We start from the raw sequence: 18,603 nt of genomic DNA on the forward strand, positions 1-18,603 counted from the left end.
GGCAGTGGAGGATCTGTGGTCCCTTCCACTAAGGCCAGACCTGCTCTCACAGGGGCCGATATTCCATCCTACTTTACGAATGCTAAATTTAACGGCCTGGCTATTGAGACCCACATTCTGAAAAGACGTGGGCTTTCTAGGGCAGTTTCTACTTTAATGCTAGGAAGCCAGCTTCTAGAGCTATATATTATAGAGTCTGGAAAGCTTATATTTCCTGGTGTGAATCCAAGGGTTGGCACCCTCGGAGATATATTAGAGGCAAAATTCTTGCCTTTCTACAAGTAGGCGTAGAGATGAAGTTGGCCTTGAGTACTATTAAGGGCCAAGTCTCAGCCTTATCAATTTTATTTCAAAGACCACTTGCTACGCATTCTTTAGTCCGGGGTTTCATGCAAGGAGTGATGCGGATTAATCCGCCAGTTAAATCACCCTTAAGCCCTTGGGACTTGAATTTAGTTTTGTCAGTGTTACAAAAAACGCCATTCGAACCATTACAGCATATTCCCTTAGTCCTTCTGACTAGGAAGCTGATATTTTTGGTTGCTATATCCTCAGCAAGGAGGGTTTCAGAATTGGCTGCTCTTTCCTGTAAAGAGCCATATTTGATTATTCAAGAGGACAGAGTGGTGTTACACCCTCGCCCAGGCTTTTTGCCAAAAGTGGTTTCAGGCTTTCATCTGAATTTAAGATATTGTCCTGCCATCGTTTTTTCCAAAACCATCTTCCAAGGAAGAAAAGTCACTACATTGTCTTGATGTGGTGAGTGCAGTGAAGATCTATTTAAAGAAAACTGCTCAGATTCGTAAGACTGATGTCTTATTTATTCTGCCAGAGGGTCCTAAGAAAGGACAGGCAGCGTCAAAATCCATTGTGGCTAAGTGGATTCGGCAAGTTATAATTCAAACTTGTGATTTAAGGGGAAAGATTCCCCCTTTTCAAGTTAAGGCGCACTCTACTAGAGCGGTTGGTGCTTCTTGGGCAGTGCGTCACCAGGCCTCCATGTCTCAGATCTGCAAGGCCGCAACTTGGTCTTCAGTACATACATTTACAAAGTTTTATCAAGTAGATGTAAGATGGAATGAGTATATCGCCTTTGAGCGCAGTGTGCTGCAGGCAACAGTATAATTCCTCAAGGTCTGGGGGTGCCCTACAGGTTGTGTCTCCCTCCCCTCAAGTAGCATTGCTATGGGACATCCCACCAAGTAATTACTTGAGGCTCTGTGTCCTATGATGTACGATAAAGCAAATAGGATTTTTAAAACCGCTTACCTGTAAAATCCTTTTCTTGGAGTACATCATAGGACACAGAGCTCCCGCCCCTCTGTTTGTTTTATGGGGTGAGAGTATATTACTTGTATTGCTTGGATACAAAAACTGAGGACTCCTGGAAGGAGGAGGGGTTACATAGGGGAGTCAACTTCCTGTATTGGTTATACCAGTGTCAACACCTGAAGGTAGGCCCATAACCCACCGAGTAATTACTTGAGGCTCTGTGTCCTATGATGTACTCCAAGAAAAGGATTTTACAGGTAAGCTGTTTTAAAAATCCTATTTTTAGTGTCTTAGCTGTATACCTCAACCATTCCAGCCACTCATTCTTATCTTGGTCTCCAGAGCAAATCTATCTTCCAAGGTCAGATTGGTGAACCTAACCACAGGGCCCATTTGCTCTACTACTGTTTTTTTTTTTTGGCCCTTCTTTCTCCTGTTCAAAATGGGGCCCTGTCTAATTTTTCCCTTTTTAACTGCAAGGAAGAAACCTCTCATGGGATCAGTTCTAGTGACATATATGCCGATGGCAAACAGTCTCTGGTCCCCTAGTTGGGATTCCGTCAGTGAGATCAGCAACTGATTACAGTTCCTCTGGTGATTGCAAGGGGGGTTCGCAGCTCTTGTTACTGATAGTCTGGTCTTTAGTCCTTTAGCAGGTTCTCGTACTCCTGCATAGGGCTCCTATGGGTTGGTATACCCCCAATCTGGGTTAGCCATTGTCCATAGAGTGGATTTCCAGGAGCTACAATCAGTTCCCCATAATGGATATATATATCTGATACCACTAGGTTCTGTGCTTGTTAACTCCCACAGTCCACCAATTGACACATGTCAACCAGTATCGCATTCGTCACCCCCTCCTCAAAAGTTAGATTTAACCAATTCAATACAGGGCACTTACACCCCCTTCCTACCCAGACCAATTTTCAGCTTTCAGCGCTCTCACACTTTGAATGACAATTACTCAGTCATGCCACACTGTACCCATATGAAATTTGCGTCCTTTTTTTTCACACAAATACAGCTTTCTTTTGGTTGTATTTAATCACTAGTGGGTTTTTTATTTTTTGTGCAATAAATAAAAAAAGACCGTAAATTTTGTGAAAAAAAAGGCCTTTTTCTTTGTTTCTGTCATATATAATTTTGCTAATTTAGTCATTTTTCTTCATAAATTTTGGCCAACATTTATACTGCTACATATCTTTGGTAAAAATAACCCAAATTAGTGTATATTATTTGGTCTTTGTGAAAGTTATAGAGTCTACAAACTATAGGCCTTCAGTACATCAGGGGAATCTCATTTCTTGAGACACTAACAAGTTAGGAAAATACAAATACCTCCCAAATGACCCCTTTTTAGAAAGTAAACATTCCAAGGTATTAAGTAAGTAGCATGGCGAGTTTTTTTTTTTTTAAGTTGTCATTTTTTTCCCACAATTCTTTGCAAAATGAAGATTTTTTTTTTTTTTTTTTACAAAATTGTCATATTATCAGGTCATTTCTCACACACAGCATATGCATACAACAAATTACATCCCAAAATACATTCTGCTACTCTTTCCGAGTATGGCGATACCACATGTGTGAGACTTTTACACAGCCTGGCCACATACAGACGACCAACATTGAAGTAACACCTTCAGGTGTTCTACGAGCATAAATGACACATCTTATTTCTCAACCACCTATTACACTTTTGAAGGCCTTGGAGCACCAGGACAATGGAATTGCCCACAAAATTAGCCCATTTTAAAAAGCAAACACCCCAACGTATAATCTATGAGGCATAATGAGTCTTTTGAACGGTTCATTTTTTTCCAGAAGTTTTTGGAAAATGTGGAAAAAAATTAAAACGCATTTTTTTTTTTTTTTTATACAAAGTTGCCAATTTATAAGATATTTCTAACACATAGCATGTATATAGCAAAAATTACACCCCAAAATACATTCTGCTACTCTTCCCGAGTATGGCGATACCACATGTGTGAGACTTTTACACAGCCTGGCCACATACAGAGGACCAACATTGAAGTAGTACCTTCAAGCGTTCGAGGAGCATAAATTACACATCTCATTTCATTCCTACCTATCATACTTTTGAGCACCAGGACAATGGAATTACCCACAAAATGACCCCATTTTGGGAATCAAACACCCCAACTTATATATTCTATGAGGCATGGGATGCCGATACTCGGGTACTCTGATGGGCTGGAGACAGGTACTCAGATGGACTGTGACAGGTACTCGGGTACTCAGATGGACTGTGACAGGTACTCTGGTACTCAGATGGACTGTGACAGGTACTCATATGGACTGTGACAGGTGCTCGGGTACTCAGATGAACTGTGACAGGTACTTTGATGGCTGGTGACAGGTCCTCTTTATTGGGGGGGGCAATCAGTGTGTTGGTGTACACTGTAAGCAGTAACGAGATGTTACCGCAATCTTTCTCAAAGCACGATCAGTGTGTGAGGAGGAGAACCCGGTAACATCTTGTTACCGCTCTATGTTTATTTTTAGTGATAGCCCGTGAAAGGATCACAGCCGATCACGTGGTAAACAGCCGCCGGCCCCGGGAACACGCTGCCACCGACGTGAACACGCGGCGCGCGCATGCGACATGCAAAGTGGGGCGGTACCATCTGTGATCGTCCGTGACTTCATCACGGCTGATCATGTGGTAAACAGCCATGTCCAATGGCTGTTCACCCCCCTTGGTGGCGAGTAGTGTCTCTGTGACACGCCGCCACCGAAGGTACAGGGCTACGTGCACGTGATTGCATGCATTCCCTGTTTAAATGGACGGACGTCATATGACGCCCACCCAGAACAAGAGCCGCACCACCTAGCCATCATATGACGGGCGGCGAGCGGATAAAAACTTTTTTTTTTTTTTTTTCCTACAGTGTAGGGTCTCCCTTCAGAACCAGGATGTTTGAGACCTACATTAAACTCACCAGAGTCCCTGCAATAAACACTGTCCCTTTCATCCTGACTGTGGCTTCCCAAGGGGTAGGGTAGTGGAGACTTTACCGGTTTGAGACAGGTTGTACCTATCGCTCAACCCCCCCTTTGTAGCTGGACTTCCTGGGTTGCCACAGTAACCTTTTCCTATTCTGCCTGAAAAACCTTTTTACAGTGGGACTGGTGAATCCAAGTGGATCTTTCTGCTATCCTTACTGCGGTAGGGGTGGTAAGAAGGACCTAGAAAGGCCCTTCCCATCTGGGTGTGTGCCAGTGCTTCTTCTTAATAACCTTGATCAATACCCAATCACCTATCCCCTATTTGAACTTTCTCATCTGCCTGTACTGGTCCTTCTGGAAATGAACAAACATCATTAATTTGTTTCTGTCATGTATTCTGCCAAACTGTGTTCTGTTTCTTCCCCTGATGATATATCTGGAAATAAGGGTATTTTATATGGCCTACCATGCATCATTTCAAAAGGACTCAATCCTTCCTTATTAGGTGTTACGTGCATGCTGAGAACAGCTAATGGTAAGCAATACATCCAATTCTTTCCTGTTTCTTGCATACCTTTTCTTAGTTTGCTTTTTAGTATATCATTGTGTCTCTCAACAAGCTCTGCTGACTGTGTGGGTGGTAAGCACAGTGATATTTTGCCTGTATTCCCATAGCCTCAGTTAAATGTGTAATTGTTTTGTTCACAAAGTGTGGGCCATTGTCACTGTATATTTTCTCAGGGATCCAAAACCTTGGGATAATATCTCTCTTAACCACTTGTCGACCGGCTCACGCCGATATACGTTGGCAGAATGGCACGGACAGGCATATTAACCCTGCGCACGCCCAACATATATGGGCATGCGCGCGCGCGCCGCAAGCTCCATGAGTGTAATCGCGGGTCCCGCGGACTCGATGTCCATGGGGATACCTCACGGAGAGGAAGAACGGGGAAATGCTGATGTAAACAAGCATTTCCCCATTCTTCCTAGTGACAGGACACTGATCTCCGCTCCCTATGATCGGGAGCGGTGATCAGTGTCGTGACACACGTATCCCATAACCCCTACAGTTAGAACACATCCCTAGGACACACTTAACCCCTTCAGCGCCCCCCCCTGGTTAACCCTTTCACTGCCAGTCACATTTACACAGTAATCAATGCATTTTTAATCACTCTGATCGCTGTATAAATGTGAATGGTCACAAAATGGCTCCAAAAGTGTCTGATCTGTCCGCCATAATGTCGAAGTCACGATAAAAATCGTTGATCGCCGCCATTACTAGTAAAAAAAAAAAAATATTAATAAAAATGCCATAAAACTATCTCCTATTTTGTAGACTCTATAACTTTTGTGCAAACCAATCAATAAACGCTTACTGCAATATTTTTTTTTTTTTTACCAAAAATATGTAGAAGAATACCGGCCTAAATTGAGGGAAAAAAAAAAATTATATATATTTTTTGGGGATATTTATTATAGCAAAAAGTAAAAAATATTGTGTTCTTTTCAAAATTGTTGCTCTTTTTTTTTTTGTTTATAGCGCAAAAAATAAAAACCTCTGAGGTGAACAAATACCACCAAAAGAAAGCTCTATTTGTGGGGGAAAGAATGACATCAATTTTGTTTGGGAGCCACGACACACAACCGCGCAATTGTCAGTTAAAGTGACGCAGTGCCGAATCACAAAAAGTGCTCTGGTCTTTGGCCAGCCAAATGGTCCAGGGCTGAAGTGGTTAACAGTGCTTTTGCTACTGTATATGCATCCGCATTCCCTGTGGGGAATATTTCTACCCACTTTGTTAGTGCATCTATGATTACTAGGCAATACTTTTTCCTCTCACATTTGTCTCTAGCTCTATAAAATACATACATATGTGCTGGAAAGGATATTATGGTGTTGGAATTTTACCTTTCTAGGGTCTTATCCCTCCTTGTGGATTGTTCTTGGCACATATTATACATTGTAAACAACAGTTTTTTTGAGTAGTTTGTGAATCCATATGTTGTACAAACTTTATTTAACATAGCAACCATCCCTCCGCTTGACACATGGGATACTCCATGTGTCAATACTGCAGCATACCTGTATAGTAACTTAGGTAGCACTGGTTTATTGTCAGGTGACATGTAAATTTCTTTAATGAGTGTACAATGTTTGTTTTTCCACATTGTGATTTCTGTTAGTGGGGCAACTTGTTGCATTTCCTTCCGTACAGTGTAATCTAGTATAACTTGATTAGGTTCTATACTCTCTATCATTGTAAGTTGTGTGATAGCTGCTTGTTTGACTGCCTCATTTGCTCGCCTATTCCCTTTTGAGTCTGTGTCTGTTTTATTTGTATGTGCTTGACATTTGCATATGGGTAGCTGTTTTGGTAATTGAATTGCTTCTAGTAGTTGTAGTAGTAGTAGTAGTAGTCATTGCTGGGGGGTGCACATTGCAGGGGCTTCTATCCTTAAGGCTTCTATCTCTAAGTGATTCTTTCTACAAGTGATATGCACTTCATTCTCTGCCTCACCTGATCATTCCTTCTGTCTCTTTACAGGTATGTGTCAGCTCATCCACATCTTCCACCGTTAACTGAAATTGGAATCTGCCTGCTGTCTCTGTGTGTGTGTGTGTGTCTCTGGTATGTGTCAGCTCATCCACATCTTCCACCGTTAACTGAAATTGGAATCTGCCTGCTGTCTCTGTGTGTGTGTGTCTCTGGTATGTGTCAGCTCATCCACATCTTCCACCGTTAACTGAAATTGGAATCTGCCTGCTGTCTCTGTGTGTGTGTGTCTCTGGTATGTGTCAGCTCATCCACATCTTCCACCGTTAACTGAAATTGGAATCTGCCTGCTGTCTCTGTGTGTGTGTGTCTCTGGTATGTGTCAGCTCATCCACATCTTCCACCGTTAACTGAAATTGGAATCTGCCTGCTGTCTCTGTGTGTGTGTGTCTCTGGTATGTGTCAGCTCATCCACATCTTCCACCGTTAACTGAAATTGGAATCTGCCTGCTGTCTCTGTGTGTGTGTGTCTCTGGTATGTGTCAGCTCATCCACATCTTCCACCGTTAACTGAAATTGGAATCTGCCTGCTGTCTCTGTGTGTGTGTGTGTCTCTGGTATGTGGCCTTCTCTATCTGTTGCCCTGTGCGAACAACCATGACATTATTTGTTTTTCTGGACTGTCTTACCTAAGTTTTATGTGTTGATCTTGTCTTGGCCTCTTGCTATTCTGACTTTTGAAGCAAAAAGTTCACTTTGATTGCCAGGCACTCTTATAGTCACTCATGATTAATTAACGAACTTCAACCCCACCCCTATAACAGTATATATTTGAGCATCCTTAAGGGGTCAGCACATTGCTGGGGGGTGCACATTGCAGGGGCTTCTATCCTTAAGGCTTCTATCTCTAAGTGATTCTTTCTACAAGTGATATGCACTTCATTCTCTGCCTCACCTGATCATTCCTTCTGTCTCTTTACAGGTATGTGTCAGCTCATCCACATCTTCCGTTAACTGAAATTGGAATCTGCCTGCTGTCTCTGTGTGTGTGTGTGTGTCTCTGGTATGTGTCAGCTCATCCACATCTTCCACCGTTAACTGAAATTGGAATCTGCCTGCTGTCTCTGTGTGTGTGTGTCTCTGGTATGTGTCAGCTCATCCACATCTTCCACCGTTAACTGAAATTGGAATCTGCCTGCTGTCTCTGTGTGTGTGTGTCTCTGGTATGTGTCAGCTCATCCACATCTTCCACCGTTAACTGAAATTGGAATCTGCCTGCTGTCTCTGTGTGTGTGTGTCTCTGGTATGTGTCAGCTCATCCACATCTTCCACCGTTAACTGAAATTGGAATCTGCCTGCTGTCTCTGTGTGTGTGTGTGTCTCTGGTATGTGGCCTTCTCTATCTGTTGCCCTGTGCGAACAACCATGACATTATTTGTTTTTCTGGACTGTCTTACCTAAGTTTTATGTGTTGATCTTGTCTTGGCCTCTTGCTATTCTGACTTTTGAAGCAAAAAGTTCACTTTGATTGCCAGGCACTCTTATAGTCACTCATGATTAATTAACGAACTTCAACCCCACCCCTATAACAGTATATATTTGAGCATCCTTAAGGGGTCAGCACATTGCTGGGGGGTGCACATTGCAGGGGCTTCTATCCTTAAGGCTTCTATCTCTAAGTGATTCTTTCTACAAGTGATATGCACTTCATTCTCTGCCTCACCTGATCATTCCTTCTGTCTCTTTACAGGTATGTGTCAGCTCATCCACATCTTCCACCGTTAACTGAAATTGGAATCTGCCTGCTGTCTCTGTGTGTGTGTGTGTGTCTCTGGTATGTGTCAGCTCATCCACATCTTCCACCGTTAACTGAAATTGGAATCTGCCTGCTGTCTCTGTGTGTGTGTGTCTCTGGTATGTGTCAGCTCATCCACATCTTCCACCGTTAACTGAAATTGGAATCTGCCTGCTGTCTCTGTGTGTGTGTGTCTCTGGTATGTGTCAGCTCATCCACATCTTCCACCGTTAACTGAAATTGGAATCTGCCTGCTGTCTCTGTGTGTGTGTGTCTCTGGTATGTGTCAGCTCATCCACATCTTCCACCGTTAACTGAAATTGGAATCTGCCTGCTGTCTCTGTGTGTGTGTGTGTCTCTGGTATGTGGCCTTCTCTATCTGTTGCCCTGTGCGAACAACCATGACATTATTTGTTTTTCTGGACTGTCTTACCTAAGTTTTATGTGTTGATCTTGTCTTGGCCTCTTGCTATTCTGACTTTTGAAGCAAAAAGTTCACTTTGATTGCCAGGCACTCTTATAGTCACTCATGATTAATTAACGAACTTCAACCCCACCCCTATAACAGTATATATTTGAGCATCCTTAAGGGGTCAGCACATTGCTGGGGGGTGCACATTGCAGGGGCTTCTATCCTTAAGGCTTCTATCTCTAAGTGATTCTTTCTACAAGTGATATGCACTTCATTCTCTGCCTCACCTGATCATTCCTTCTGTCTCTTTACAGGTATGTGTCAGCTCATCCACATCTTCCACCGTTAACTGAAATTGGAATCTGCCTGCTGTCTCTGTGTGTGTGTGTGTGTGTCTCTGGTATGTGTCAGCTCATCCACATCTTCCACCGTTAACTGAAATTGGAATCTGCCTGCTGTCTCTGTGTGTGTGTGTCTCTGGTATGTGTCAGCTCATCCACATCTTCCACCGTTAACTGAAATTGGAATCTGCCTGCTGTCTCTGTGTGTGTGTGTCTCTGGTATGTGTCAGCTCATCCACATCTTCCACCGTTAACTGAAATTGGAATCTGCCTGCTGTCTCTGTGTGTGTGTGTCTCTGGTATGTGTCAGCTCATCCACATCTTCCACCGTTAACTGAAATTGGAATCTGCCTGCTGTCTCTGTGTGTGTGTGTGTCTCTGGTATGTGGCCTTCTCTATCTGTTGCCCTGTGCGAACAACCATGACATTATTTGTTTTTCTGGACTGTCTTACCTAAGTTTTATGTGTTGATCTTGTCTTGGCCTCTTGCTATTCTGACTTTTGAAGCAAAAAGTTCACTTTGATTGCCAGGCACTCTTATAGTCACTCATGATTAATTAACGAACTTCAACCCCACCCCTATAACAGTATATATTTGAGCATCCTTAAGGGGTCAGCACATTGCTGGGGGGTGCACATTGCAGGGGCTTCTATCCTTAAGGCTTCTATCTCTAAGTGATTCTTTCTACAAGTGATATGCACTTCATTCTCTGCCTCACCTGATCATTCCTTCTGTCTCTTTACAGGTATGTGTCAGCTCATCCACATCTTCCACCGTTAACTGAAATTGGAATCTGCCTGCTGTCTCTGTGTGTGTGTGTGTGTCTCTGGTATGTGTCAGCTCATCCACATCTTCCACCGTTAACTGAAATTGGAATCTGCCTGCTGTCTCTGTGTGTGTGTGTCTCTGGTATGTGTCAGCTCATCCACATCTTCCACCGTTAACTGAAATTGGAATCTGCCTGCTGTCTCTGTGTGTGTGTGTGTCTCTGGTATGTGGCCTTCTCTATCTGTTGCCCTGTGCGAACAACCATGACATTATTTGTTTTTCTGGACTGTCTTACCTAAGTTTTATGTGTTGATCTTGTCTTGGCCTCTTGCTATTCTGACTTTTGAAGCAAAAAGTTCACTTTGATTGCCAGGCACTCTTATAGTCACTCATGATTAATTAACGAACTTCAACCCCACCCCTATAACAGTATATATTTGAGCATCCTTAAGGGGTCAGCACATTGCTGGGGGGTGCACATTGCAGGGGCTTCTATCCTTAAGGCTTCTATCTCTAAGTGATTCTTTCTACAAGTGATATGCACTTCATTCTCTGCCTCACCTGATCATTCCTTCTGTCTCTTTACAGGTATGTGTCAGCTCATCCACATCTTCCACCGTTAACTGAAATTGGAATCTGCCTGCTGTCTCTGTGTGTGTGTGTGTGTCTCTGGTATGTGTCAGCTCATCCACATCTTCCACCGTTAACTGAAATTGGAATCTGCCTGCTGTCTCTGTGTGTGTGTGTCTCTGGTATGTGTCAGCTCATCCACATCTTCCACCGTTAACTGAAATTGGAATCTGCCTGCTGTCTCTGTGTGTGTGTGTGTCTCTGGTATGTGGCCTTCTCTATCTGTTGCCCTGTGCGAACAACCATGACATTATTTGTTTTTCTGGACTGTCTTACCTAAGTTTTATGTGTTGATCTTGTCTTGGCCTCTTGCTATTCTGACTTTTGAAGCAAAAAGTTCACTTTGATTGCCAGGCACTCTTATAGTCACTCATGATTAATTAACGAACTTCAACCCCACCCCTATAACAGTATATATTTGAGCATCCTTAAGGGGTCAGCACATTGCTGGGGGGTGCACATTGCAGGGGCTTCTATCCTTAAGGCTTCTATCTCTAAGTGATTCTTTCTACAAGTGATATGCACTTCATTCTCTGCCTCACCTGATCATTCCTTCTGTCTCTTTACAGGTATGTGTCAGCTCATCCACATCTTCCACCGTTAACTGAAATTGGAATCTGCCTGCTGTCTCTGTGTGTGTGTGTCTCTGGTATGTGTCAGCTCATCCACATCTTCCACCGTTAACTGAAATTGGAATCTGCCTGCTGTCTCTGTGTGTGTGTGTCTCTGGTATGTGTCAGCTCATCCACATCTTCCACCGTTAACTGAAATTGGAATCTGCCTGCTGTCTCTGTGTGTGTGTGTCTCTGGTATGTGTCAGCTCATCCACATCTTCCACCGTTAACTGAAATTGGAATCTGCCTGCTGTCTCTGTGTGTGTGTGTGTCTCTGGTATGTGGCCTTCTCTATCTGTTGCCCTGTGCGAACAACCATGACATTATTTGTTTTTCTGGACTGTCTTACCTAAGTTTTATGTGTTGATCTTGTCTTGGCCTCTTGCTATTCTGACTTTTGAAGCAAAAAGTTCACTTTGATTGCCAGGCACTCTTATAGTCACTCATGATTAATTAACGAACTTCAACCCCACCCCTATAACAGTATATATTTGAGCATCCTTAAGGGGTCAGCACATTGCTGGGGGGTGCACATTGCAGGGGCTTCTATCCTTAAGGCTTCTATCTCTAAGTGATTCTTTCTACAAGTGATATGCACTTCATTCTCTGCCTCACCTGATCATTCCTTCTGTCTCTTTACAGGTATGTGTCAGCTCATCCACATCTTCCACCGTTAACTGAAATTGGAATCTGCCTGCTGTCTCTGTGTGTGTGTGTCTCTGGTATGTGTCAGCTCATCCACATCTTCCACCGTTAACTGAAATTGGAATCTGCCTGCTGTCTCTGTGTGTGTGTGTCTCTGGTATGTGTCAGCTCATCCACATCTTCCACCGTTAACTGAAATTGGAATCTGCCTGCTGTCTCTGTGTGTGTGTGTCTCTGGTATGTGTCAGCTCATCCACATCTTCCACCGTTAACTGAAATTGGAATCTGCCTGCTGTCTCTGTGTGTGTGTGTGTCTCTGGTATGTGGCCTTCTCTATCTGTTGCCCTGTGCGAACAACCATGACATTATTTGTTTTTCTGGACTGTCTTACCTAAGTTTTATGTGTTGATCTTGTCTTGGCCTCTTGCTATTCTGACTTTTGAAGCAAAAAGTTCACTTTGATTGCCAGGCACTCTTATAGTCACTCATGATTAATTAACGAACTTCAACCCCACCCCTATAACAGTATATATTTGAGCATCCTTAAGGGGTCAGCACATTGCTGGGGGGTGCACATTGCAGGGGCTTCTATCCTTAAGGCTTCTATCTCTAAGTGATTCTTTCTACAAGTGATATGCACTTCATTCTCTGCCTCACCTGATCATTCCTTCTGTCTCTTTACAGGTATGTGTCAGCTCATCCACATCTTCCACCGTTAACTGAAATTGGAATCTGCCTGCTGTCTCTGTGTGTGTGTGTCTCTGGTATGTGTCAGCTCATCCACATCTTCCACCGTTAACTGAAATTGGAATCTGCCTGCTGTCTCTGTGTGTGTGTGTCTCTGGTATGTGTCAGCTCATCCACATCTTCCACCGTTAACTGAAATTGGAATCTGCCTGCTGTCTCTGTGTGTGTGTGTCTCTGGTATGTGTCAGCTCATCCACATCTTCCACCGTTAACTGAAATTGGAATCTGCCTGCTGTCTCTGTGTGTGTGTGTGTCTCTGGTATGTGGCCTTCTCTATCTGTTGCCCTGTGCGAACAACCATGACATTATTTGTTTTTCTGGACTGTCTTACCTAAGTTTTATGTGTTGATCTTGTCTTGGCCTCTTGCTATTCTGACTTTTGAAGCAAAAAGTTCACTTTGATTGCCAGGCACTCTTATAGTCACTCATGATTAATTAACGAACTTCAACCCCACCCCTATAACAGTATATATTTGAGCATCCTTAAGGGGTCAGCACATTGCTGGGGGGTGCACATTGCAGGGGCTTCTATCCTTAAGGCTTCTATCTCTAAGTGATTCTTTCTACAAGTGATATGCACTTCATTCTCTGCCTCACCTGATCATTCCTTCTGTCTCTTTACAGGTATGTGTCAGCTCATCCACATCTTCCACCGTTAACTGAAATTGGAATCTGCCTGCTGTCTCTGTGTGTGTGTGTGTGTCTCTGGTATGTGTCAGCTCATCCACATCTTCCACCGTTAACTGAAATTGGAATCTGCCTGCTGTCTCTGTGTGTGTGTGTCTCTGGTATGTGTCAGCTCATCCACATCTTCCACCGTTAACTGAAATTGGAATCTGCCTGCTGTCTCTGTGTGTGTGTGTCTCTGGTATGTGTCAGCTCATCCACATCTTCCACCGTTAACTGAAATTGGAATCTGCCTGCTGTCTCTGTGTGTGTGTGTCTCTGGTATGTGTCAGCTCATCCACATCTTCCACCGTTAACTGAAATTGGAATCTGCCTGCTGTCTCTGTGTGTGTGTGTCTCTGGTATGTGTCAGCTCATCCACATCTTCCACCGTTAACTGAAATTGGAATCTGCCTGCTGTCTCTGTGTGTGTGTGTGTGTCTCTGGTATGTGGCCTTCTCTATCTGTTGCCCTGTGCGAACAACCATGACATTATTTGTTTTTCTGGACTGTCTTACCTAAGTTTTATGTGTTGATCTTGTCTTGGCCTCTTGCTATTCTGACTTTTGAAGCAAAAAGTTCACTTTGATTGCCAGGCACTCTTATAGTCACTCATGATTAATTAACGAACTTCAACCCCACCCCTATAACAGTATATATTTGAGCATCCTTAAGGGGTCAGCACATTGCTGGGGGGTGCACATTGCAGGGGCTTCTATCCTTAAGGCTTCTATCTCTAAGTGATTCTTTCTACAAGTGATATGCACTTCATTCTCTGCCTCACCTGATCATTCCTTCTGTCTCTTTACAGGTATGTGTCAGCTCATCCACATCTTCCACCGTTAACTGAAATTGGAATCTGCCTGCTGTCTCTGTGTGTGTGTGTGTGTGTGTCTCTGGTATGTGTCAGCTCATCCACATCTTCCACCGTTAACTGAAATTGGAATCTGCCTGCTGTCTCTGTGTGTGTGTGTCTCTGGTATGTGTCAGCTCATCCACATCTTCCACCGTTAACTGAAATTGGAATCTGCCTGCTGTCTCTGTGTGTGTGTGTGTGTCTCTGGTATGTGGCCTTCTCTATCTGTTGCCCTGTGCGAACAACCATGACATTATTTGTTTTTCTGGACTGTCTTACCTAAGTTTTATGTGTTGATCTTGTCTTGGCCTCTTGCTATTCTGACTTTTGAAGCAAAAAGTTCACTTTGATTGCCAGGCACTCTTATAGTCACTCATGATTAATTAACGAACTTCAACCCCACCCCTATAACAGTATATATTTGAGCATCCTTAAGGGGTCAGCACATTGCTGGGGGGTGCACATTGCAGGGGCTTCTATCCTTAAGGCTTCTATCTCTAAGTGATTCTTTCTACAAGTGATATGCACTTCATTCTCTGCCTCACCTGATCATTCCTTCTGTCTCTTTACAGGTATGTGTCAGCTCATCCACATCTTCCACCGTTAACTGAAATTGGAATCTGCCTGCTGTCTCTGTGTGTGTGTGTGTGTGTCTCTGGTATGTGTCAGCTCATCCACATCTTCCACCGTTAACTGAAATTGGAATCTGCCTGCTGTCTCTGTGTGTGTGTGTCTCTGGTATGTGTCAGCTCATCCACATCTTCCACCGTTAACTGAAATTGGAATCTGCCTGCTGTCTCTGTGTGTGTGTGTCTCTGGTATGTGTCAGCTCATCCACATCTTCCACCGTTAACTGAAATTGGAATCTGCCTGCTGTCTCTGTGTGTGTGTGTCTCTGGTATGTGTCAGCTCATCCACATCTTCCACCGTTAACTGAAATTGGAATCTGCCTGCTGTCTCTGTGTGTGTGTGTCTCTGGTATGTGTCAGCTCATCCACATCTTCCACCGTTAACTGAAATTGGAATCTGCCTGCTGTCTCTGTGTGTGTGTGTGTCTCTGGTATGTGGCCTTCTCTATCTGTTGCCCTGTGCGAACAACCATGACATTATTTGTTTTTCTGGACTGTCTTACCTAAGTTTTATGTGTTGATCTTGTCTTGGCCTCTTGCTATTCTGACTTTTGAAGCAAAAAGTTCACTTTGATTGCCAGGCACTCTTATAGTCACTCATGATTAATTAACGAACTTCAACCCCACCCCTATAACAGTATATATTTGAGCATCCTTAAGGGGTCAGCACATTGCTGGGGGGTGCACATTGCAGGGGCTTCTATCCTTAAGGCTTCTATCTCTAAGTGATTCTTTCTACAAGTGATATGCACTTCATTCTCTGCCTCACCTGATCATTCCTTCTGTCTCTTTACAGGTATGTGTCAGCTCATCCACATCTTCCACCGTTAACTGAAATTGGAATCTGCCTGCTGTCTCTGTGTGTGTGTGTGTGTCTCTGGTATGTGTCAGCTCATCCACATCTTCCACCGTTAACTGAAATTGGAATCTGCCTGCTGTCTCTGTGTGTGTGTGTCTCTGGTATGTGTCAGCTCATCCACATCTTCCACCGTTAACTGAAATTGGAATCTGCCTGCTGTCTCTGTGTGTGTGTGTCTCTGGTATGTGTCAGCTCATCCACATCTTCCACCGTTAACTGAAATTGGAATCTGCCTGCTGTCTCTGTGTGTGTGTGTCTCTGGTATGTGTCAGCTCATCCACATCTTCCACCGTTAACTGAAATTGGAATCTGCCTGCTGTCTCTGTGTGTGTGTGTGTCTCTGGTATGTGGCCTTCTCTATCTGTTGCCCTGTGCGAACAACCATGACATTATTTGTTTTTCTGGACTGTCTTACCTAAGTTTTATGTGTTGATCTTGTCTTGGCCTCTTGCTATTCTGACTTTTGAAGCAAAAAGTTCACTTTGATTGCCAGGCACTCTTATAGTCACTCATGATTAATTAACGAACTTCAACCCCACCCCTATAACAGTATATATTTGAGCATCCTTAAGGGGTCAGCACATTGCTGGGGGGTGCACATTGCAGGGGCTTCTATCCTTAAGGCTTCTATCTCTAAGTGATTCTTTCTACAAGTGATATGCACTTCATTCTCTGCCTCACCTGATCATTCCTTCTGTCTCTTTACAGGTATGTGTCAGCTCATCCACATCTTCCACCGTTAACTGAAATTGGAATCTGCCTGCTGTCTCTGTGTGTGTGTCTCTGGTATGTGTCAGCTCATCCACATCTTCCACCGTTAACTGAAATTGGAATCTGCCTGCTGTCTCTGTGTGTGTGTGTCTCTGGTATGTGTCAGCTCATCCACATCTTCCACCGTTAACTGAAATTGGAATCTGCCTGCTGTCTCTGTGTGTGTGTGTCTCTGGTATGTGTCAGCTCATCCACATCTTCCACCGTTAACTGAAATTGGAATCTGCCTGCTGTCTCTGTGTGTGTGTGTCTCTGGTATGTGTCAGCTCATCCACATCTTCCACCGTTAACTGAAATTGGAATCTGCCTGCTGTCTCTGTGTGTGTGTGTGTGTCTCTGGTATGTGGCCTTCTCTATCTGTTGCCCTGTGCGAACAACCATGACATTATTTGTTTTTCTGGACTGTCTTACCTAAGTTTTATGTGTTGATCTTGTCTTGGCCTCTTGCTATTCTGACTTTTGAAGCAAAAAGTTCACTTTGATTGCCAGGCACTCTTATAGTCACTCATGATTAATTAACGAACTTCAACCCCACCCCTATAACAGTATATATTTGAGCATCCTTAAGGGGTCAGCACATTGCTGGGGGGTGCACATTGCAGGGGCTTCTATCCTTAAGGCTTCTATCTCTAAGTGATTCTTTCTACAAGTGATATGCACTTCATTCTCTGCCTCACCTGATCATTCCTTCTGTCTCTTTACAGGTATGTGTCAGCTCATCCACATCTTCCACCGTTAACTGAAATTGGAATCTGCCTGCTGTCTCTGTGTGTGTGTGTGTGTCTCTGGTATGTGTCAGCTCATCCACATCTTCCACCGTTAACTGAAATTGGAATCTGCCTGCTGTCTCTGTGTGTGTGTGTGTCTCTGGTATGTGTCAGCTCATCCACATCTTCCACCGTTAACTGAAATTGGAATCTGCCTGCTGTCTCTGTGTGTGTGTGTCTCTGGTATGTGTCAGCTCATCCACATCTTCCACCGTTAACTGAAATTGGAATCTGCCTGCTGTCTCTGTGTGTGTGTGTCTCTGGTATGTGTCAGCTCATCCACATCTTCCACCGTTAACTGAAATTGGAATCTGCCTGCTGTCTCTGTGTGTGTGTGTCTCTGGTATGTGTCAGCTCATCCACATCTTCCACCGTTAACTGAAATTGGAATCTGCCTGCTGTCTCTGTGTGTGTGTGTCTCTGGTATGTGTCAGCTCATCCACATCTTCCACCGTTAACTGAAATTGGAATCTGCCTGCTGTCTCTGTGTGTGTGTGTGTCTCTGGTATGTGGCCTTCTCTATCTGTTGCCCTGTGCGAACAACCATGACATTATTTGTTTTTCTGGACTGTCTTACCTAAGTTTTATGTGTTGATCTTGTCTTGGCCTCTTGCTATTCTGACTTTTGAAGCAAAAAGTTCACTTTGATTGCCAGGCACTCTTATAGTCACTCATGATTAATTAACGAACTTCAACCCCACCCCTATAACAGTATATATTTGAGCATCCTTAAGGGGTCAGCACATTGCTGGGGGGTGCACATTGCAGGGGCTTCTATCCTTAAGGCTTCTATCTCTAAGTGATTCTTTCTACAAGTGATATGCACTTCATTCTCTGCCTCACCTGATCATTCCTTCTGTCTCTTTACAGGTATGTGTCAGCTCATCCACATCTTCCACCGTTAACTGAAATTGGAATCTGCCTGCTGTCTCTGTGTGTGTGTGTGTGTCTCTGGTATGTGTCAGCTCATCCACATCTTCCACCGTTAACTGAAATTGGAATCTGCCTGCTGTCTCTGTGTGTGTGTGTCTCTGGTATGTGTCAGCTCATCCACATCTTCCACCGTTAACTGAAATTGGAATCTGCCTGCTGTCTCTGTGTGTGTGTGTCTCTGGTATGTGTCAGCTCATCCACATCTTCCACCGTTAACTGAAATTGGAATCTGCCTGCTGTCTCTGTGTGTCTCTGGTATGTGTCAGCTCATCCACATCTTCCACCGTTAACTGAAATTGGAATCTGCCTGCTGTCTCTGTGTGTGTGTGTCTCTGGTATGTGTCAGCTCATCCACATCTTCCACCGTTAACTGAAATTGGAATCTGCCTGCTGTCTCTGTGTGTGTGTGTGTCTCTGGTATGTGGCCTT

This window comes from Aquarana catesbeiana, linkage group LG08 (genome assembly GCF_042186555.1).
Source record: "Aquarana catesbeiana isolate 2022-GZ linkage group LG08, ASM4218655v1, whole genome shotgun sequence".
In the NCBI taxonomy this organism is placed as follows: Eukaryota; Metazoa; Chordata; class Amphibia; order Anura; family Ranidae; genus Aquarana; species Aquarana catesbeiana.